The sequence below is a fragment of the Bos javanicus genome, chromosome 22 (assembly GCF_032452875.1).
Source record: "Bos javanicus breed banteng chromosome 22, ARS-OSU_banteng_1.0, whole genome shotgun sequence".
NCBI lineage: Eukaryota > Metazoa > Chordata > Mammalia > Artiodactyla > Bovidae > Bos > Bos javanicus.
Window position 1 is genome coordinate 5,646,722 of NC_083889.1, and position 18,892 is coordinate 5,665,613.

General features: G+C 42.0%; 1 long non-coding RNA gene across 2 annotated transcripts in view; it reads left to right on the forward strand.

Annotated features, from left to right (window-relative positions):
- The first annotated feature begins 430 nt into the window (after nucleotides 1-430).
- The window catches only part of LOC133234997 (uncharacterized), a 43,213-nt gene continuing 24,751 nt past the window's right edge, over nucleotides 431-18,892 (forward strand). The window contains exon 1 of one of the 2 annotated variants that reach the window (XR_009732390.1): nucleotides 431-657. This is a non-coding gene — a long non-coding RNA (uncharacterized LOC133234997). Of the gene's footprint in view, nucleotides 658-16,432; nucleotides 16,798-18,892 lie in introns of those variants that run through there. The other variant, XR_009732391.1, reaches the window with a different exon arrangement.

Sequence of the window (18,892 nt, forward strand, 5' to 3'; positions counted from 1 at the left end):
TACCCACCCAAGAGCTAAAACACTGATTCATAAGTACCCCTTTCCCTGCCCTGACTTCCTATATGTATGTCCACCTTTCCTCCTGGATTGTAATACCCTAAAGAAGGGTATCATAAGTTATTTTTGCTTTTCTACTCCTGAAACTTCCATCTTCATGTGTCAAGAAGCCTCCACTGTCTGGATGCTGGTCAAGTGAGAATTAGAGTTTCATATGGTCCAAGGAAGGCTTAAGGTCTGTGAGATCCAGCCTCTAAGATCCTGGCTCTCAGGACTCTTGCCTCCTGGTACTCACACCTATATAGTCTCCTCCCACATGAAGCGGGGTTGACCTATGTAACCTATAGGACATTGGGGAAGTGATGACTGTGACTTCCAAGGCGAAGTCATAAAGGAAAGTGATGTTTCTACCATGCTCTCCTGGATCATCACAGGGGAAGCCAGCCACCATGTCATGAAGAAACTCAGGCAGCCTTATGAAGAGGCCCACACGGTGGGGAAGTGATACCTCATCCCAGAAAAAGCCCTAACTTGCCAAGCATGTGAGGTACCATGTTGCAACCAATCCTCCAGCCCCAGCCAAGCCTTCAAAAGACCACAGTCACAGTGGAAATTCTAATTGCACCATCTCATGAGAGACTCCCAACAGAGACTGTTCAGGTAAGTAGTTCCCAGCTCCTGACCCAAAGAAATCATGTGAGGTCCTAAATATTTATTGCAGTTTGTTATACAGAAATAGGAAAGTAATCTACAATCTAGAAGAAAACTGGCCTGAAAATATGCTTTAGCTCATCAACTGCAATGGTAAGAATCAGTTGTATTATATATCAAGTGATAATTATCTGTTAGGTGTTATACTGAATACTTTACAATCATAACCTTATTTAATCCTTAATATTATCTTACTTAATGAATGACAGAATTAGGTTTGTACTATTAATAGTCTCATTTTTCAGATAAAAAAAATGAGGCCTAAAAAGGCAATCAATTTCTTCAAAGTCTATCAGCTAGTCGGTGATACAGCCAAGACTGGCTGCTCATCCCCAGGCCCCCAGAGCTGGGTTCTCCTCACTGACACCCTATTACATCTGTTTGGCAGAACTCACTGAGGCCTCATCTAAGGTACTGGTTTCCTAAAAACTCAGGGGAACAAAGCCCCTGGGCTATGAATATTGCCCCCAAATCCTCCAGACCTGGATAATGAACGCCAGCTCGCCACTTCCTACAGTCTGGTGCAGCCCTCACTTGGGGTGCAAAGACAACGAACTAATCACAAGTTTGTGCTTTGAACACACTCTTTAACACCATATACAAAAATAAACTCAAATGGATTAAAGACCTAAATGTAAGACGGGATGTTACAAAACTCTTCAGAGGAAAACACAGGCAAAGCACTCTCTGACATAAATCACAGCAATATCTTTTTGAATCCACCTCATATAGTAATGAAAATAAAACCAAAAATAAGCAAATGGTATCTAATTAAACTTAAAAGCTTTTGCATAGCAAAGGAAACCACACACAAAATTAAAAGACAACTCACAGAATGGGAGAAAATATTTGCAGATAAACTGATGATCAAGGGAGTAATCTCCAAAATATATAAACAGCTCATACAGCTAACTATAAAAAAAAAAAAAATCAAAAAATGAGCAGAAGACCTAAAAAGACAGTTCTCCAAAGAAAACACACAGATGGCCAACAGACACATGAAACGATGCTCAACAGTATTCATTATTAGAGAAACACAAATCAAAACTACAGTGAGCTATCACCTCATACCAGTCGGGATGGTCGTCATCAAAAAACCTAAACACTGGAGAGGATGTAGAGAAGAGGGAACCCTCCTACATTGTTGGTGAGAATGTAAATTGTTACAACCACTATAGAGAACAGTATGGAAGCCTCTTAAAAAATCTAAAAATCGAACTACCATATGATTCAGCAATCCCACTTCTGGGCATGCATCAAGACAAAACCGTAACTCGAAAACACACACGTGCCTCTGTGTCCACTGCAGTACTATTCACAACAGCCAGGACACGGAAGCAAGCTAGACATCCAGCAACGGGGGAGAGGACAAAGGTGTGCATATGCAATGGAATGCTGCGCTTGCTTAAGTCACCTCAGGCGTGTCCATCTCTCTGTGAACCTTTGGACTGTAGCCCACCAGGCTCCTCCACTCACGGGATTCTTCAGGCAAGAGTACTGGAATGGGTGGCCATGCCCTCCTCCAGGGGATCTTTCCGACCCATGGATCAAAACCGTATCTATTATGTCTCCTGCATTAGCAGGTAGATTCTTTAGCACTAACATCACCTGGGAATGATATACTCAGCCATTAAAAAAGAATAAAGTAATGTCATTTGTAACAACATGGATGGACCCAGAGATTGTCAAACTAAGTGAATCACAAGTCAGAATGAGAAAGACAAATACCGTATGATATTACATGCAGAATCTAAAAAAAAAAAAAAAAAAAAAAAGATACAAATGAACTTGTTTACAAAATAGAAACAGAGTCACAGACTTCGAAAACAAATTTAGGCAGTGGATTAAATTAGGAGTTTGAGATTGACATATGCACACTACTATATATAAGACAGATAACCAACAAGGACTTACTGGATATCATAGGAAACTTTACTCAATATTCTCTAATATTCTACACATGGGAAAAGAATCTAAAAGAGAAAGAATGGACATATGCACATGTAAAACTGAATTACTTTGATGCACACCTGAAACTAATACAACATTGTAAATGAACTCTAGTATAAAATAAAAATTAAATTAAAAAAAACCCATGCCCCCAGGTAACTGCAATTCAAGTATCCATATTCCTTCCCTGTCACTGCACTCCGACTTCCCTCCTGGCGTAAGTGGTTTTTTCCCTGCTCGGGGAAGGGCTCAAGGATGCTTCAGGAGCAATTTCACACTTCATTCTAGAAACCTGCCCTGCTCTCCAGTGGAGGATACAACAAAGAAAGTAATTAGCTCAGAAGATTGAAAAGTGAAAGTGTTAGTCACTCAGTCATGTCTGACTCTTTGCAACCCCAGGGAGTGTAGCCCTCCAGGCTCCTCTGTCCATGGGATTTCCCAGGCAAGAATACTGGAATGGGTTGCCATTACCGTCTCCAGGGGATCCTCCCGACCCCGGGATCAAACCCAGGTTTCCCGCATTGCAGGCAGATTCTTTACTGTCTGAGCACCAAGGAAGTCCAAATCAGAAGATTACAGATCTTATTACGAGAACCAGTTGCTTTCAGTTTTCAGCACAACTTATATTCTCTTTGGCTCTTTCTATGTGTTAGCACTTGGGCTGACTTGGATTTCTTGCTGGTATAGTCCTTGATTACTTAAACAATTCCATTTTCCACGAATCATAAGCCAGTGACTTCCTATTAGTAAACTTCCTCGACCACAAAACATCTACTTAATCAAGATGTGTTCTCATAGCATGGTGCCTAAGTCCTATGAAAAAAAGTGAAAGTGAAAGTTGCTCAGTCATGTCTGATTCTTTGCAAACCCATGAACTATACAGTCCATGAAGAACGCAATGGCACCCCACTCCAGTACTCTTGCCTGGAAAATCCCATGGACGGAGGAGCCTGGAAGGCTGCAGTCCATGGGGTCGCTGAGGGTCGGACATGACTGAGCGACTTCACTTTCACTTTTCACTTTCATGCATTGGAGAAGGAAATGGCAACCCATTCCAGTGTTCTTGCCTGGAGAATCCCAGGGACGGGGGAGCCTGGTGGCCTGCTGTCTATGGGGTCACACAGAGTCGGACACGACTGAAGTGACTTAGCAGCAGCATACAGTCCATGGAATTCTCCAGGCCAGAATACTAGAGTGGGTAGCTGTTCTGTTCTCCAGGGGATCTTCTCAATCCAGGGATTGAACCCAGGTCTCCCACATTGTAGGCAGATTCTTTACCCTCTGAGCCACCAGGGAAGCCCTATAGTATGTTGCAAAGGAGAGTAGAGACTTTTCAGATTTCTACTTAATTTGCTAGGAGACCAACCAATCTTTGTTGTTTTCTTTCAAACTATAATACAGAGTTGGCTGACATACAACTATTTTCCAAGTCCTGCCAGCTAAATAATGTCACTCAACATCTAGTCCTACAAGGACTGAGTCCTGAGCCACTGCAAACCCTGATCTACAACATACCCTGAGAGGGGTGCAGGGTGGAGATCTCCATGAGGCACTCTGTGCACTGGGAAACTGTCAGATCTGGCCTTCAGAGAGTTAGACGTTTTCAGGAGAAAATATTATGAACCCCATTCTTGCACCTTCCCATCCTTAGAAAAGCACTGAAACCATTCACTAAGACATCTGTTCCTTGTGACCAGCAGCAACCTTCTACCAAATGTTCCTGCTTGCTGCAGAAACCCCTTCATAAAAATCACGAATATACTGATACCTCTTCAGAACAGTTCCTCAGAGCTGTGAGAAGCTGACTCCCGGCTAGAGTCTCAGTAAAACACTGAATAAACTTGACTCACAGCTTCCACATGTTGTATTTTTGTTTTGTGTTTTCCAGTCAACGACACATAATACATAAAGTGGAACTTGCCCAATATCCTGCCTTATCAATTATCATTATAAACAAATCAGAGTACACACATTCAACTTGTATGCTAAAATATTTTACTTTCATTTTCTCCTTTAAAAAACAGAGCTTATATGTACTCTCTCGTGTATTTTTTTCTCTTAGAAGTCTCTCTTGGAAAGACTACATCTTAGAAAGATGTTTCGCATTAGTACTGACGGGGTTTGGGGCACAACGCTGTAAGATGTACCACTTTGGCAAACGGATTATTTTGAGCTGAAAACAACTGAGGTGTAAAAGATTCAGGAAGAACCTTTGGACTTGCTTCTTATTGCCTAAAAGAATTTAAAATAAGAGGCCTGTCCCAGGAAGTAGCTATCTTCCTGGTTAACTATAGTGAACGATTAAGTGTCATAGATAGAAATGTAGCAAAGCCCATTTGATCAAAGTTCTCTCTGTGTCACCGTCTTTGGATGGCCCAGCAAACAGCTGTCTGCCAAATATTAACATTTTTTACCTTCCTGTGAATTATCTTACTTTCCTTTGGAGTCTGAGACCCTTATTTCTTCTCTTTGTTTAGTCACTAAGTCATGTCCTACTCTTTTGAGACTCCATGAACTGTGGCCTGCTAGGCTCCTCTGTCCATGGGATTTTCCAAGGTAAGAATACTGGAGTGGGTTGCCATTTCATTCTCCAGATAATATATATACCTCATCTTGCCTGGCTGTCTTTGGAACTCTTCATTCCTATGTGAATTCTCCATGCACATAATAAATTTGATTTTTTTTTTCCTATTCATCTGCCTTAAGTAATTTTTAATTGCCAGCCAAAAGAACTAAAAGGGGAAGGATGGGGATATCCCCTTCCCCCACAGCATGCAGAGATTCTTATTCTTTGAAACAGTTACTCTGACATGATCAACTATTCTCATATTCAAGGAGCTGTGGGCTGCTTCCTTCCTTTTTCCAATGGCAATCTAATGTGGAAATGACCGTTCTTACCTGTATGCCCTGCACATTCAGAGGAGTGTTTCTGGAGCGTAAATTCCTATAAAGGGGAATTCTGAGATAGGATTTGTGAGCTGTATCGGCTTACATTCCCATCAACAGCATCTGAAGCTGCCTGTTCCTCTGTACTTCTTCAAGATTGGATATTATCCTTTCTTCTCTCGTTTTGCGTTATGCCTAACTCTTCTTATAATTAACACTGGTGAAGGGAACAATGGATTCTTTTCCTCCTCTACAGGTGGACTGAAAAAGAAATTCCCTCAGTAGTAAACAGGAGATTAAGTTGGCCCAGAAGTAATTAGCATTTATATAGTGCTCATTCTCAGAACTAATTCCCATTTACACACACAAAGAGGAGTTTACACTGAGGGGAGCTCTGCATGCGCTTCCTCAGAGCTTGCGTTCTGCTGTTCTTGGCTTCAGCCAGTGATCTAGAGCCAGGAGGTCCCCCTGAAGATAGGTTAAATTGTGGGTGTTTAAGAATCACTTAAGAGGACTCAGAAAAAAATGGAGTTTCTAGCTCTCTTATTTCCCATTTGATTCAGGAGGCCCTGGGTGGACATTTCTGCGTCTTTTGGAGCATGAAATGCTGAGGTCATTATCCTGTTGGGCTTGGCACACTGACATCGCTACTCCACGTGAGGCCACTTCTTTGTTTTATCCAGTGACTTGCTTTGACTCTCATCAACTCCCATATCCTCTATAAGCAACCATCTCTAAGCATTGGATATATTTTCCAGAATTTTAAAGTATCTCTGGGAAATATGTAGTGTGGTTTTACATGAATGTATGTATAAATTTTATATAAATATATATTAGATAAAAATAATGTTATAGGTATAATATAAAAAAAGAATTAAGTTGTGGTATAGATGTTTCTTTTTCTTGCTTTTCACCTCAGCACTCTATTTTAAGATCTATTCTGATGGCTGTGGGTTGCCCCACAGAATTCCCTGGTTCTAACTGCCGATCTTTTTGTCTTTTCATACTGTTCATGGGCTTCTTGTGGGAAGAATACTGGTTTGCCATTTCCTCCTCCCATGGACCAGGAGAAGGGGCCGGTGGAGGATGAGATGGTTAGGTAGCATCACTGACTCAATGGACACGAATCTGAGCAAACTCTGGGAGACAGCGGAGGACAGAGGAGCCTGGCAGGCTATAGTCCACGGGGTCGCAGAGTGGAACAACTGCAGATCAGATCATCATATCCTCCTGCGCTGCCATCACCTCCTGCCCAGGCATGCCCTCAGAAATGGGCAGGGTGGTTGTGTCCAAGTCCACGCCCTGCTGCTACAAACCAGGCCGCAGTGGCCAGCCTACCAAGTCCTGAGAGGGAATTTCCCTGGGTTTTATGCCTGGGAGTTTGACTGTTAGGGTTGGGCAGTTGTTTTTAATTTCTTGATAGTTTTGAAAAATAAACAAAAGTACAGTAAGTGGTATAATGAGCTCCTTACCCCCATCTGCCTGAATTTTGAATTATCATGATTTCACTGGACTTTAGCTCTTTCTTTTACGGCACTATTTTAGAGAAAATCCCTGACACTGGGCCATTTTACTCTAAGTATTTCCATCTGCATCTTCAATGCATAAGAAAATATTTTACATAACCCCAGTGTCAAAGTCACACCTAAAATATTAAAAATCTTCTCTCGATATCATCTTCTTTAAAGCTTTTTAAATCTTACTTAAGAATAATTGACAAATAAAACCGTACATATCTGGACTGTAAATATATACACACATTGTGTACACATATACACACATTGTGAAATAATTACCAAATTAAATTAATACAAGTATCACCTCACACAGCAAACTCTGTTATAGTAGTTCTTCCCTACCTATAGGGTTTTTAGCTTTACTGGATATAACTGATAAAGTTGTATATTTAAGTGTACAATGTGACGATTTGACAAAAGCTTACACTGTGAAAAGATCCCCGTCACCAAGTTAATTAACATAACACATCTGTTACTTCACATGTTTCTTTCTTTTGGATGAGAATACTTAAGTTCTACTTTCTTAACAAATTTCCATTATACAATAGGGTGTTATGTCAACTACAGTCACCATGTTACACAATTAGGTCTTCAGACCTTATTCATCTTAAAGCAGAAAAGTTTGTATCTTTTTACCAACTTCTCCCTCCAGGCCCTAGAAACTACCATTCTACCCTGTCTCTGAGTTTGACTTTTAAAAAATTTTTACACTCCATATATAAGTGATACTGTGCAGTATTCGCCTTTCTGTCTAGACTATTTCACTTAGCATAATGCCCTCAAGGTTCATTCATGTTGTCGCAAGTGGCAGGGTTTCCTTGTCTATCATGGCTGAATATTACTGAATAGATCTACCACATTTTCTCTTTTCAATTCATCCCATGACAAACATGCAGGTTGTTTCAACACCCTGGCTGCTGCACGTGCTGTTGCAGTAAACCTGGGTGCACAGATACTTTTTGACCTTTGACATGGTGATTTCATTTCCTTTGGATGCACACCTAGAAGGAGGATTGTTGGATCATATGGTGGTTCTATTCTTTTTTTTATTTTTTGAGACTCCTCCATAAACTGTTTTCCATAGTGGCTGCACCAGTTAATATTCCCATCAACAGTGAACAAGGGTTCCCATTTCTCCACATCCTTGTCAACACTTATGTCTTATCTTTTTGATAAGACATCCTAACAGGTATAAGGTGATAATGAGGAAACTGGACACCCAGTTCAGTGTTTATTATATAAAAGAAACAAGAGAAACATCAAAGGGGCAAACAGGTGCCCAGAGATACATTCTGCTGCTTCTCAAGTTTGCCTTAATCCAGTTTTACTGGGATATACTTTATACCGTGAACAATAAAGTATATTATTACACTCAAACTGAGAGTCTGGTCTCAAAGGAGCTTTGTATATACTATCAGCATAGCTAAGGGAGAGGAACACAGCAACAAGGAATATTTTCTCTAAGTTACCACTCACAACTTTTAATAATTTGTCTTTTTTAATTTTTGAGGCTTGAAGTAACATAATTACAAAGTTGAATGCTGTCTCTACTGTTTACTGTGTGATCTTGGATAAGTCATGTAAACTCTGATTCCCAGTTTCCTCGTCTATAAAATCTGGGTGACAATATCTATTTCTCATGATTGTTGTTCAGGGATTCGCTTATTCCTCTAAAAAACATTAATTCAGTGTGAAGGGACTTACAGAATATGCCACTCCGAAATATGTCACATTGGCACATGGATCATTTTGAACCCAAGACAATTGAGAACTGATGCAGAGAGAAAACTTCTCAGAGCTTCTCTTGCCTGATGAAAAGCAGAAAAACTTCTGAGAAATGAGAACTGCCCTATATCACTCCTCCAGGGGAGTTTTGTGACCATAAAGAAAATGGGAAATTGAACACCAAGATGAATGAAACAAATCTAGCTAAAGTAAACCTTATCTTCCATTAGTTTCCCCACACATAAATACACTCCCACAATTTACTACTCTAAGAAGCCCAGACTTCCCTTGTCTTGTCCCTTCTCTTATCACCTTTTCTTAAAGTGGTATATAAGCTTCCACGTCTAACCGCTTTTTTGGCTCTTCGTTTTTTTGTGGAGCCCTGTGCACATAAAACTGAAATGTTTTTCTCCTGTTGATCTGCCTTTTGGGAGTTCAATTTGCAAACCTTTGTCACTTACCCTTGGCTGGGGTAGAAGGCCATCCCTTGTGGAGGGCTCTGCTTCAAAGACGGACGTAAGTGGCAGACGTGAGCACTAAATGAGCTGACTACCTCCAAGGAGTAGGTCTCAATCAATTTTCACTTCCGTCTTTCCTGCATTCTTCTCTGCCAATAACCCAACTGATGCCACAGGTATTCGTTTTAAAGAGTAAAGAAGTCCTATAGGCATTTAGTACTCCAGCCTCTGCCTGTGGACCAGGAGCTTTGGTCTCACCTGGGAGCATGTTAGGAATGCAGTATGTCCGTTCCCAGCCCAGACCTGCTGCGTCAGAATCTACCTTTTAACTAGATCCCCAGGTGCGTGTTCTGCACACAAAGGTTTAGGAAGCACCGCTAGGGGATACAGGAAGGGACTAACTGCACTGACAGATGAAAGGGAGATTCCAGAAAGCAGAGAACGTCAAGGAGAGCTCCTCAAATGCAAGGCTGCAGCAGCATCGGTGAGGCAGGTCTACACGTGATCCGGGATGGTTGATAACATCACGCGTCCTCCACTTCTGCAACGTTCCCTTCCACAAAGTAGCCCTGTCGGTCCTGCTCTCAACCTGGTTCCCTCTTCTGACAATATCTTCTTGCAATTTAGGAAGCACAACTCAGATGCAAATAACAAGAGGCTCCAGTAGTGCCAGGCCTTGTCTAAATGGGATTAGTCAGCCTCCGCCCGCAGCTGCGAAGTGTGAAATGAAATTCCCTAGTTCGGATGGATGGACTCTTTCTGCCACGTCTAAATGCAATGGTAGCTTGGAACAAGCGGAGCTGTGCCCCAGCGTTTATTATTTCTGGCTGCACTGGGTCTTCACTGCTATGTGCAGACTTTCTCCAGTTGTAGTGAGTAGAGGCCACTCTCTAGCTGTGGTACGCAGGCTTCTTTTCTCATTGCGGTGGCTTCTCTTGTTACAGAGCACAGGGTTTCGGGGGTGTGGGATTCAGTAGTTGTAGCACACAGGCTTAGATACTCTGAAGCAGGTGGGAGCTTTCTTCCTGGACCAAAGATCAAACCCGTGTTCCCTGCACTGGCAGGCAGGGTCCCAACCACTGGGCCACTGAGGAAGTCCCAGTTTTCTAGAGCCCGAGAGGGTCAGAGTGAGGCAGAAAGAAATGGAGGTAGACCTTACTTCCCACAGGGCAAAGGCAACGCAAGGAACTGGGACCTAAACAGCCCCAGGCTTAGCAAATGCCCACTGAATCTGGACCAACGTCTGTCCCCTTTTTACTATATCCACTCTTCCTCACTTCTCATTTGTACTAATTAACAATTAGGCAAATGATTAGATAGATAATATCGGTGAGGGAAAAAACCAATTCTCCTCTCCTCACTTATGTTTAATAATTAGGGGTATTCAAAGTAAACCAGAAAGACACATTAACCCAAGAAAAGACAAAGTTTATTCCTGTAAGTACAGGGGAGCTTCCAGAAAATGTGGCTCAAAGCAGTAGCTAGAATTTGGGGCTTATATAGCATCTTAATAGGAGAAGAGGAGGGGAAGGAAGGACACTTTGGGGAAAATGAATGACTTTGGGCAAAGATAAATCCTACTCCAGGAGAGTAGATGGGGAGGGATGATGGTTTTCTAACAGTGTTTGTTTCTGCAATTTCTCTTCCCAGTGTCAACTTCTCATTCTCCCCAGTACATCTTCCCCCAGTATAGGAACCCTGCCCCCCGAAGGGGAACTTATGGCAACCGAATTCTTTTGGAAGATTCTACTTGTAGGCAAATAAAGGGGGATGGGGGTCAGACAGACTCTCTTTCTGCATCTTTTGATTCTCAAATGACTGTTCAGCTCAAAATAATTTTATGCCACATTGGGTGTAATTTCCTTCAATAATTGGGAAAATAAGAGGATATAAATAAAACTACACGTGCTGTCTTTGTATCACACGCAGGCATGCACACACACATGCACACCATCCACTATTGACACCAACGGAAATGACTGTTAACATTTTTTTTTATGATTTGTTTTTTAATCTTTCTTTCCACTTTTTGGTACAGCTTTGGGATCACACTATATATACAGTTTCATTTCTTGGTTTTTCTACTTTAATATTTTCAGCTTAGCACTGGAGAAGTGTATATGAAGAAGACTTTTTAAAATTCAATTAAAAAATTATGAAACCCTTCAAATGTAAAGTTCAGGAAGTAATATAACAACTATCCAGGATTTAAGAGACATGACTATTCTGCTATATTTGCTCTAGATTACTCTGCAAACAATGTCACAGATGCACTTAATATATCCCCCCAAACCCCACCACAACCACCCCTTTCCAGAGGTCACCACCATCCTGAGACTGGTATGTTCCACTCTCAGCCTTATTTTTAACTGCTGCCAATGAAATATGTCAATATTTCTTGGGGTTTTATATCTCCCATAAATGGTATTATGTTGCAAAAATTATCCTTTTGCAATTTGCTTTCTGTCATTCAACATTAGGTCATCTCCATAAAGATAATCTCTTTTCCATTTAATTATACAAATGAAAAACAGGTATCCATTGTTCTGTTAAAAAATGTTCCAGTTTTGCAAAGGCCCAGAGCTGAGAGCTGATGGCAGACGGAGTTAGATGGTACCTTCTTGTCTTTTTTTTTAATTTATTTTTAATTGGAGGATAATTGCTTTACAACTGCTATACAACAGTGTGAATCAGCTGTAAGTATACATATATCTCCTCCCTCTGGAGTCCCCCTCCCACCCACCCCCCGCCCATCCTTTTAGGGTTCTCCCTTTCATGTGCCTTTTTGAATCTGTTCGTTGTCAGAGGACTCAAGGGCATTCTGGGAGAAACAAGAGCAAGCGCAAAGCCCAAATCCTCTTAAGTGTCAGGTTGTATAGACACATTTAATGTGGCCCTGGCGGAGGCTAGGTGGCAGGAAAAATCAACAGAGAATTCTTAGGGTACCCATAATCGTGGGGAATCTAACCTGAGACTCAGACTGTAAAGCAGGCCTATTTCTAGGCACAGACTAGAGAATATCTGGTTATGAACACTGTGTGAGGATGTGGCGCCCAAACTTCATCCCATCTGGATGCCCTGGCTCATGGGCAGGAGAAGGAGAGGCTGGGGCAGGCAAGGCTATCTGTGCATACACGGCAAGAACCAGTCCTGCCAGCAAGTCAGCTTGATCGCCCTGGACGGTGGAGGCTCTGTAACGTGGAGACCACGTCTCCCGTGGCCAGACGCAGGGTGGGTGATGCAGACGCCACCTCGAAGGGCAGCTGGGAGGAGCATTAGAGGCAGAGGTACTACAGCCTCTGCTTTTCCTCTGCGAGCTGGTGGTTCTGAGCTTTTGCTATCCTTGGACTTGTCTAGGGAGTGGGATCTGAGAGAGTGAAGGATGGACTTTCCCTAGTCAGATCCCACTGATTCTGTGCCAACAGATTTGAACACTTCAAGCAACGTGACCCATCTGCACATTCTCCAGAAGCCACGTACAAGGATGGTCGTGATGGCACTGTTCCCATCGCCCTGAACTGTACCTACTGCCATGCCTTTCAACAGTATATAGGTGAATACATGGCTACCAACTTACACAATAAAAATTTCTACACCCACGGGAATGACCAATTTCCACAGTAAAGACGAGCCTCACAAATACAACATTGAATAAAAGAGACCATATACAAATGAGCACAAATTGCAAGGTTCCATTTATAGGAAGTTCAAAAACAGGCAAAAGTTAATCTGCACTATTATAAGTTGGATTGTAGTTGCTCTTGGCATGGGTTAACGAGTGAAAGGGGACTTCTGGGGCCCTGGTGCTGTTTTATTTCTTGACTTGGGTACTAGTGAAAAGGGTACATTTCAGTTTGTGAAAATTCATCAAGATTTACACTTATGCCAAACTTTCTATAGGTATACCATTATTCCAAGGAAAGTTTTTTAAAAGCGATATTTGACTTCAAGCTGAGGCTTACACATGAACGCCTATCAAAGCCTTAACTTTACCCTCACATTCCCTGGCACTGGTTAAAGGTCAAGACACTCTGTCATCCCTCCACTAAGCAGCCCACTCTAATGACCCAGCCATCTTCCCAGTGTCCTCCCAAAGACAACGCTGTGACCTGACTGCTTCTCCACACCCCTATTCCACCTTCTCTGCACTTCTATGAGAAAGTGCTAGAAATCGGTGCTAAGCCAAGACAGGAGAGTTCTCGATCCCCAGGACAGGACTCTGGGGGTAAACTGATGATCTGAGGGCAGACGGTGCCCACTATGCAAACCTTCCTAGGAGAGGGAAGGCCCAGCTTCGATCTTGCAGCATCTATATTTAGCAGCCTGGGGTTTGCCTCATTCAGGCCTCAGTAGGCATTTTGAGACCTTCTGTTGCTGCACACCAGAGAGAAGCATCAAACGAGAAACTCTCTCAGCTTTAAGGCTTTGTTCCCACTGGACACTGTGAGTTCTGAGCAGGCTTTCAATTCTCTGCATTTTAACCGTGGTTCTTACCTCTAACATCCCTCTTTGTGTGGCTTTTTTAAAAGCCAGTCTCTTTAGAGCACTTAATTCTGTTTCAGACATTTGTCTCCGTCGTGCCAGCAAGTCTGAATTTGCCTGTCTGATTCCTGTTGGCGAAGTCTCTTTCCTGTGACCCCTCACTAAACGATGGTATTGCAAGGGGAAAAGATCCCTCTGAATACAGAGGGGCTACCCCTCCCCCATGAGCCGTGTGTCCAGTGGCGGTGCCTGGGGCCTCTTCCGGGCGCTTGTGGACTTCAAAATCTTTTAAGTGTAAAATGCACCGAGATCAAAGATGATATTAATACGTTACTGGAAAAACTAAGCCCCACTAATTCCCTTTGTTCCGTGTACGGCACCTCCCTTATTACATTGTTCCTGAATAGTGCCGGAATGATAATATGTCCTCAGTATATGAGGAGGAAGAAAGGAGAAAGAAAGATGAACGAGGAATGTGAGACGATTTCCTGATTATAGTCCAGAAGTCTGTTAGTCTTTTTTCACACTTCAAAATCAACTGGTTTGGCAAGATACGCTGTCAAATAATTATTCTAAGGTTTTTTTTTTTTTTTAAAGTGGTAAAACTCTGTACACGGTAACGTCTTCTTGCATATTCATAATGCACATAAGACACTAAAGCTGTTGGAAGTTCTATATCACAGAAACATGTTTGATTTGGGTTTCTGCAGAGTGCTTCATGGAATCCTCTTCAGGTCCTCAATTAGATCTCTCAGTACCATCCAGTCACATCCTACAGGACCAATGTTCTTTAGAGGATGCTTTGGCAAATGCACCTTTAACTCAAACAGATAGGATTCAAAGACTGTCAGTCCCAACTGTTCCCACGCAGAGAGTTTCTGAACCCTTAGTTATTCACCACCGTGAATGCCAGAGACTGCACCAAAGACACTCTGATTAAATACCTGCTTGTATGAAGCAAGGATACATGGCTGTATTGCACTGCGCACACTGTGCCTTCTGTACAGCCGGAAGGAAGCTGTCAGTCTCAGGGGTTTCAGATACAAGTGACAGTAGGCAGCATGGCTGTAACAATCGGGAGAGCAAAGGTCCACTCTGCGGGTCATTACAGATGACTCAGAGGACTTATCAGTCCAGTCCAGTCACTCAGCTGTGTCAGACTCTTTGCGGCCCCACGGACTGCAGCATACCAGACTTCCCTGTCCATCATCAACTCCTAGAGCTTGCTCAAACTCATATCCATCAAGTCAGTAATGCCATCCAACCATCTTATCCTCTGTCGTCCCCTTCTCCTCCTGCCTTCAATCTTTCCCAGCATCAGAGTCTTTTCTAATGAGTCAACTCTTCCCATGAGGTGGCCAAAGGATTGGAGTTTCAGCTTCAGCAACAGTCCTTCCAATGAACACTCAGGACGAATCTCCTTTAGGATGGACTGGTTGGATCTCCTTGCAGTCCAAGGGACTCTCAAGAGTCTTCTCCAACACCACAGTTCAAATGCATCAATTCTTTGGCACTCAGCTTTCTTTATAGTCCAACTCTCACATCCATACATGACCACTGGAAAAACCATAGCTTTGACTAGACAAACCTTTGTTGGCAAAGTAATGTCTCTGCTTTTTAATATGCTGGCTAGGTTGCTCGTAGATTTCTTCCAAGGAGCAAATGTCTTTTAATTTCATGGCTGCATTCACCATCTGCAGGGATTTTGGAGCCCAGAAAAATAAAGTCTGTCACTGTTTCCATTGTTTTCCCATCTATTTGCCATGAAGTGATGGGACCAGATACCATGATCTTCATTTTTTGAATGTTGAGTTTTAAGCCAACTTTTTCACTCTCCTTTTTCCCTTTCATCCAGAGGCTCTTTAATTCTTCTTCACTTTCTGCCATAAGGGTGGTGTCATCTGCATATCTGAGGTTATCGATATTCTCCCAGCAATCTTAATTCCAGCTTGTGCTTCAACCAGCCTGGCATTTTGCATGACGTACTCTACATATAAGTTAAATAAGCAGGGTGACAATATACAGCCTTGACGTATTCCTTTTCCTATTTGGAACCAGTCTGTTGTTCCATGTCCAGTTCTAACTGTTGCTTCTTGACCTGCATACAGACTTTTCAGGAGGCAGGTCAGGTGGTCTGGTATTCCCATCTCTGTAAGAATTGTCCAAAGTTTGTTGTGATCCATACAGTCAGACTTTGGCATAGTCAATAAAGCAGAAGTAGATGTTTTTCTGGAACTGTCTTGCTTTTTCGATGATCCATTAGATGTTGGCAATTTGATCTCTGGTTCCTCTGCCTTTTCTAAATATATTTTGAACATCTGGAAGTTCATGATTCATGTATTGTTGAAGCCTGGCTTGGAGAATTTTGAGCATTATTTTGCTAGTGTGTGAGATGAGTGCAATTGTGCATAAGTTGAACATTCTTTGGCATTGCCTTTCTTCGGGATTGGAATGAAAACTGACCATTTCCAGTCCTGGGGGCACTGCTGAGTTTTCCAAATTTGCTGCCATATTGAGTGCAACACTTTCACAGCATCATCTTTTAGGATTTGAAATAGCTCACCTGGAATTCCATCACTTCTACTACCTTTGTTCATAGTGATGCTTCCTAAGGCCCACTTGACTTTGCATTCCAGGATGTCTGGCTCTAGGTGAGTGATCAGACTGACAGACAGGTTAATATGTGTATTACCTGATCCTGGCATTCAGGTTAATTTTGTGTCATTTATTTCAGGCAGCAAAACAAAGCATTGATTATCTCTCCAAATCCAACTGCAGACGGCCATGCTTAACAAGGAGGAAGAAAGCAAGTGGTTATTGAGACCAGAGTTTGCAGATGTCAACCACCCAGTGATAAAAGTGATCTGAGCCTGTCCTGTAGGGAAAATAATGGAAAGCTGGTCTTGTCATGGCATCTCTCATGCCAATAAGAGGCAGGCAGGATATGACCTCTCATGAAGACAGATGTTTTTTTGACCCCAGATGGATACTTTATCAATATCTTCAGTGCGGGGATGCACTGACATCTAGTGGATGACCAGGTGGCTGATGTTTTGGCCACAAATGATAAGGTAGGAATCAATAAACTACACAGTAATGGCATCTGAAAAAAACTTAGTTCAAATAACATCTAAAGTAGAAATACAGATTTTCTTTTCTCTCATGGCTGAAGCCAATTAATTAAATTCATATTTAAATTAATATTACATGTGAAGACTTTTTCCTGCTAACAGTACCACCCCTCTGGTCTTGTGAAACGCTGGTGCATGGTTTGATGCCTACCAGAATTAACAAGCTTACAGGCAGGTAAAGACAGGTAACAGAACACCAGAGATACCCAAATAAGGCAGGAAATACTGTCCATTTTGGTTTTAGAAAATAAATATTTAATCATCAAATACAAGTTGAATTGTTAGGTTCTAGCCACCTGTGTGGATCACAATAAACTGTGGAAAATTCTGAAAGAGATGGGAATACCAGACCACCTGACCTGCCTCCTGAGAAATCTTTATGCAGGTCAGGAAGCAACAGTTAGAACTGGACATGGAACAACAGACTGGTTCCAAATAGGAAAAGGAGTATGTCAAGGCTGTATATTGACACCCTGTTTATTTAACTTATATGCAGAGTAAGTACATCATGAGAAACGCTGGACTGGAAGAAGCACAAGCTGGAATCAAGATTGCTGGGAGAAATATCAATAACCTCAGATATGCAGATGACACCACCCTTATGGCAGAAAGTAAAGAGGAACTCAAAAGCCTCTTGATGAAAGTGAAAGAGGAGAGTGAAAAAGTTGGCTTAAAGCTCAACATTCAGAGAACGAAGATCATGGCATCCAGTCCCATCACTTCATGGGAAATAGATGGGGAAACGGTGGAAACAGTGTCAGACTTTATTTTTTGGGGTCCAAAATCACTGCAGATGGTGAATGCAGCCATGAAATTAAAAGATGCTTACTCCTTGGAAGGAAAGTTATGACCAACCTAGATAGCATATACAAAAACAGAGACATTACTTTGCTAACAAAGGTTCGTCTAGTCAAAGCTACGGTTTTTCCAGTGGTCATGTATGGATATGAGAGTTGGACTGTGAAGAAAGCTGAGCACCAAAGAATTGATGCTTTTAAACTGTGGTGTTGGAGAAGACTCTTGAGAGTTCCTTGGACTGCAAGGAGATCCAACCAGTCCATGCTAAAGAAGATCAGTCCTGGGTGTTCTTTGGAAGGAATGATGCTGAATCTGAAACACCAATACTTTGGCCACCTCATGCAAAGAGTTGACTCATTGGAAAAGACTCTGATGGTGGGAGGGATTGGGGGCAGGAGGAGAAGGGGACGGCAGAGGATGAGATGGCTGGATGGCATCACCGACTCGATGGACGTGAGTTTGAGTGAACTCCGGGAGTTGGTGATGGACAGGGAGGCCTGGCGTGCTGCGATTCATGGGGTCACAAAGAGTCCGACATGACTGAGTGACTGAACTGAACTTAACTGAGCCACCTGTCAGTATGGAATTTGAGAATTTTAGAAGTTTGGTCAAAAAAGTGCAAAGCTGAATACGATTATACCAGATGCTACTCTAGAATGGGGAAGAGGGCATTTCAAGTTTAAAGAAGAAAGTCTGTGTGTCTAGTTTTCCTAGAATCACTGATCAAGGAGTCTGTAAAGTAAATCTTATGTATCTAGTTCACTGAATGATACATTGCAGGAAGTAATTAGTGTTAAGATGCAAGGGGAAAAATGGACTCTTGGATTGTGAAACAACTGGGAAATGGACTCATGGAGTAAATCAGACAAAGATTTAACAATGCAAGTCCTACTCTGGGTAAAACAGATTGAAGAACGCTGTTCAAACTGTGCCCGGCATAGATTTTTCTAATAATACCATTGACTCCTAGGATTAAATTTATGCTGATATGATTATAGTGCTTCTGTCCAGTTTCTGTCTCATTTCTACTTTTTCCAGAACTCTATGTGTTACCATCTCTTATATCTATTCTTCCCTAACATACAATGATAAGAAAAGCATTATCCAAAATTTGGAAATAAGGTAAAGAGTATGACTTTTCAATGAGGTGCCTTTTCAACGTCATGCTAGAATTTTGTTTAATAGGCCAACATAAAGGACTTTGTAATTTTCTAAGAGACTCTGGAGCCCCATGAGG